General features: G+C 44.0%; 1 pseudogene; it reads left to right on the top strand.

The window, feature by feature from the left end:
• The first annotated feature begins 4,064 nt into the window (after positions 1-4,064).
• On the top strand, positions 4,065-4,657 carry LOC114231288 (ADP-ribosylation factor-like protein 2-binding protein; annotated as a pseudogene).
• The last annotated feature ends 560 nt before the right edge of the window (positions 4,658-5,217 follow it).

Below are 5,217 nucleotides of genomic sequence, written 5' to 3'. Positions count from 1 at the left end.
AAGGATTCCCTTAGCACCCTCATCATTCCCATCTTTCACTCACTCCACACATCACTGCAAACATAACATTCTGCAGGCCATATTTTCAATGTGTTGTCCTCTGTTTCAGAAAATACCTTGGGTCATTATTAATCTGAAAATCTTATAAAGCCAATCGTACCACAATGTATTACAGTTTTACAAAGAAAAGGAAATAGAGAGCTGATAGTAGACAAAGCAGAGTTTCTGTTCTCCACCATATCAAGATTGGCTGACACTAGCCTTTGGGATGTGCTATATGCCTGTTGGGAAACTCTAAGTGTTCTGCTCTAGCAAATATATAAAATTTGTATCCCTGAGCCCAAAAGGAGAGTGTAGTATAGTGCAGTTCATCAAGATTTGTTGAGGCCCTTCTTTGCCACAGCATCTAACCAATGACCATACAGTCCTATGAAACTTGGTTCTCAAGTTGGGTCCTTGCCTTGGCCAGAGTCCTCATCCACCTGCACTTATCACCATCCAGCATCTTCTATGGGTGGCAATCTTCACATCCAAGGCCAATTTGATGTTCATCAGCTCCTAATAGTCTTGCAAGAGATGGGCCAAGTCCTCCTCAGCCTGCTGCAGGGCCTCCCTGAGCTCTGCCAAATTGATCTGGCCATCTCTGGGGGTCAGTTCACCATGCTGCTCAGAAGCAACAACTGCTACCTGCAGGTTAGCATTCTGAAGTGAGAGAGGGGAGAAGAAAAGGACTGAATCTCTAAACCCATCTGCACATATGGCAGGTGAGCACAGGCCTCTTTCTGTCTCCTTGATGAAAAATCTCTAACCTGTGTACTGTGTAACTGGTCATGCCAACTTATTTTTCCCATATCATTCATATCCATGTAATTGGGAAATTCCAGTGGTCATTTGAGTCCTTACCCAGATATAATGGTCACAAGGATAATCCATGATCTGAGACCTCAGAAATCCAGCCCCACTTATTTTATGTAGTCTTAGAGCCTCACTCACTGAAATGAGAAAAGATAATTCCATCTTGAAGGTGATGGATGGGGGTAGAGGTAACATGAAGCCTTTGCTCTGTATTAAATCACCTGGGATGCCACATTACTGGAGGTTTCAATGAGGACCTGAAAAGCTGCCCATCCTGCTAGGTCCAAGTGCCCTGTTGGCATCCCAGGGCACCTCTATCATCAGAGTTACAATCTCAGGCTTTAAGGAGCTACAACTGCCTATTTCTTGACATTTTCAATCCTGGCCTCCTGCCTCTGGACCATCCTGTTGAGTGGTGCAATCTCATTCCTGGTGTTCCTCAGGTTATTGCCATGTCTGCTGACTGTGGTCAGCAAGTCCTCAACCTGGAAGTGAGGGAACAAGTAGGGAGAGATTATCTCTAAACCTCAAACATATACATATAAAAAGGGGGAATAGGATTGCAATCAATTCAGAAATTCTTAATATCACATAAATGTACACCAGACATTAGGAGTGGGGGGGAAAAGCACTTAACTGAAAATCATGGTTGCTCTTAAAGATATTATGCAATAAAATGAAAAACACTGCATGGGCTGTGTTAATTCAGAGCACAGTCACCTTTTCTTTACACAAAGTGTTGTCCTTTGCCAAGTCATGTGCCTATGGAGCTGTGTATGCACAGGGTGAACACCTATTTCCAATGCACAAAAGACCAGAGAAGCCAATGAGACTTCAGAAAACCAGAGCTGGACATTGTGAGTCTCAGGGTGAGGAGAAACCACTGCTAAAAAATCTTCCCTTCCCTTGTATATCATTGGCCTTTGTGTTGGTGGAGTCATATTGTAGTAAAACTGTTTGAGTTCAAATCGTGGCTCCCCACCTCCTAATTACATGACCTTTGGTGAGTTGTTTAACTTGGTGTGCCTTGGTTTCCTTCAATGAAGTAGGATAACAACAGCATCTACTTCATAGGTTGTCGTGAGGGTTCTATCATTTTAGAACAGATCCTGGTGCATAACAAGCACTAAGTACACATTGGCTCTTAGCTCACAGTGTCATCCGTATGTACAATGACAGAAAACCAGGGCCACTATGTACAGTTGTGCAGGTGGTATCAGCACATCAACCAAACGTCACATCCTCTTATCACCAGTGTCCTCATTCTCCAGATTTCGTGTGTTGTTGATGTTGTTGTTGCCATCATTGCTGTTTAGTGCTTTTCTGTTTCAAAAAGGCAGGCATGTGGATATGAGTGTGTGTGTGCACATACACATGTACATGAGTGTCTAGGTGTGTGTTGTCAGAAGACTCAGGGCAAACATCAACCATGTGTGGATGGAAAAACTAGACAGACTGATTCACCCTTATATTAAAAATTGTACTTAGTTTTAATGGAACAGCAATAATTATCCAAAGCTGGAAAAACAAAACCTGTTAGGAATGCCTCAAGTCTCGGTATTCTTTGTACTTCCATCACAAAGTGTTATTGTTGGCCAGCTAAGACCCTGCATCTTAATCACCAGTTCCTCGGGGCAAAAAGTGAATGAAATAAATGTATGGGCATTCAAATGGGAACTGTGCTGGCCTTGACTGTGAGTAACCCCGCCTTTAATAAGGCAGACCACCTGGCTTGAAACAACCCAGAGACTAGTCTTAAGGTGGGAGTGAAGAAGGAACTCTAGTGCATGCCTTTGCTAACTGCTCTCCTCAGTTGGGTGGGTTGGGGTGGTCAGCCTGAGCACCCTAGAGACAGAGAAACAGTTTATCTCTATCAGCCAGAGAATAACTAACGAGAGTCATTTCTTCAGTAACCTTGGACAGAGTGAGGCCCTCAGGATCTCAACCAGTGGGGAAAAAAATGCCCAGAATGGATAGAGAAGGCAAGAGAGACTGGGGAAACAGACCCAATTAGCACATCAGTCCCTGCCCAGCCACAGCTCAGCTTTTCTGAATGCCCTGGGCAAAGGTTTACACTAAATCAGATAGCAACAAGCCAGAGATGCCCACTCCACTGCCAATCCCTGCAGAATTTTCTAACAGTCTTTGTATATGTGGAGTGCTGCCCACTGCCCCTGGTCCTTCAACTCCAGGGTCTTCAAGGTTCTGGAGATTTTCTCCACTCTCCCCAGGGGACTAGCTCTTACTAGAAGAGAAGCATTCCCTTCCTCACCTTCCCCGCCCCCATCCAAATGCCAGTTTAACAGCCAGCTGGCTGCTCCCTTTGCCCCTGTCTTAGGTCAGATTCCCAAGAAACAGGCTCTAAGAAGGAGATTTGTGGGCAGGAAATATGTTGGGAATATTAGGGTCAATGTTGAGAGTGAGTGAATGAAACAGACCCTAAATCTTACAAGGCTTATCCTGTTTATTTCTCTCTTAGCTTCACCATACTCCACCATCTCCTCTACCACTGGAGACATGATCTTGGAGGTGACCCCTCCCCATAACTTGGCTCCACTTCCTTAGAGTCCTGTTAGCCCCTCTGGCCTCCCTCTCCGTGAGCTAGGTTCTATGTTCCTTACTTCACATCAACTATTCTCAGCATCCCCACAGGCACTAATTCTAGCCCAATTATCAATGTTGCAGGGATTCTGTACTTCTGAGTGGCTCAGGTGCTGTTGAAGTCCTTGACTCAGATAAGCAGATTAATGAGAAAAACAAAATGTCCACCCAAAGAGAAAATGAACTGAATGAATGAGGAGGCAATTCACAGAAAATGAAAATTAAATAGCAAATCAAGACATTTATAATACTCAACCTCAGTAACAATCAAAGAAATGAAAATCAAACCTAGAAAATGATCAAAAATTAAAAGGAATACCTCAGTGTTCATAAGACTGGAGAAACAGAAAGTCTTATACGTTACTTATAAAGGTATCCATTGGTACAATCTTTCTGTACAGCAGTTTAACAACACTAGTATAAAAAAAATATTTAAATGGTTTAGCATTCTAGACATCTAGGAAATAAATAGACAAATGTTCAGAGATGTGTGGGTTCATTGTAACAATGTTTACTATAGTTGAAAAAAGTAGAAATAACACGTATCAAAATGTGCTTCATCCATATAATGGAATATTGTACAGTCGTTAAGAATGATGAGCTCAGCCATGGGGACCAGAGGCAGGGTGTGGCTCCTGGAAGTCAGTAATGGGGACCAGATGGGAGATTCCAGGGTGCCCCAGACTGGAAGCTGGGTCTCTGGGCCTCGGGGGATAAATACTGCAAAAGAGACTGAAGTCTTGGAAGAAGAAAGATTGGTGCTGTCCATCTCTTCCACCCCTGAAGCAGAATTTGACACTGTGGTTGGATCTATCATGGATGCCAAGTTCCAAGTCCTGCAGAGAAATTTCATGGACAAGGACTACCAGGAGTTTGAAGACACAGAAGAGAATAAACTCACCTACACGCCAATTGCTAATAACTACCTATCTTTGGAAGAAAAATATATTGAGGAACAGCTGCTGGAGAGGATTCCTGGATTCAACATGGCAGCCTTCACAACAACTTTAAGCACTGTAAAGTTGAAGTGGCTGATGACATATTTGACATGCTCACATTTATGGACTTTCTGGCATTTAAAGAGATGTTTCTGGACTATGGAGCAGAAAAGAAGGCTGAGGACTTAAGCAGTGGTTTGGTGGTGATTTCTTGGTGCAAATCATCTTCTGAACCGGCTTCCCAGAACTGTCTGCCACACTAGCTCCCGCCCCCAGGCTATGGGAACCTTCTGGACATAATGAACTCATTAGTCTGGGAGAGGCTCCTGCTCTTGATGGCAGGAGAGTGCGTCTTGGAAAGACTGCAGCTCTTCATTAATGTTAGGTACTGTGGATCAACAAGATAATGATCTGACCCTCCAGGACTTCTGCTTTTCCTGAATCACCTCTTGTATTCAGTTACCCCTCGTACTTCTGCCAAAGTAGACACCTCTCTCAGGTGCTTTTGCAAGTCAGACTGCCTGGGGCAAGACTATGTGCAGCATTCCACCTGGAAGGACCTTCCCCAGCACACAGGTTCCTGTGTCAGCAAAGTGGAATAACACCATGACAAGCCCTGCCTGCTCCAAACACCAGAAGCAGGCTCTGCCTGAATCGTCCATGTGCTCCCAGCGCTTGAGTAACAGTTCAGTGCTTCAAATCCAGTGGGTCACCTGTGTGCAGTTTTTTACTATTTGGGAGTGCCTACCTAGGGTGTTAAACAGCTGCCCCTTCTTCAGATTTCTGAAACTCTTACATTCTGCTTACCATTTGGGAAAATTAG

Source organism: Eptesicus fuscus, chromosome 7 (genome assembly GCF_027574615.1).
Source record: "Eptesicus fuscus isolate TK198812 chromosome 7, DD_ASM_mEF_20220401, whole genome shotgun sequence".
In the NCBI taxonomy this organism is placed as follows: domain Eukaryota; kingdom Metazoa; phylum Chordata; class Mammalia; order Chiroptera; family Vespertilionidae; genus Eptesicus; species Eptesicus fuscus.
Note: the sequence above shows the minus strand (reverse complement) of the source record. Positions and strands in the feature narration are given on the sequence as shown.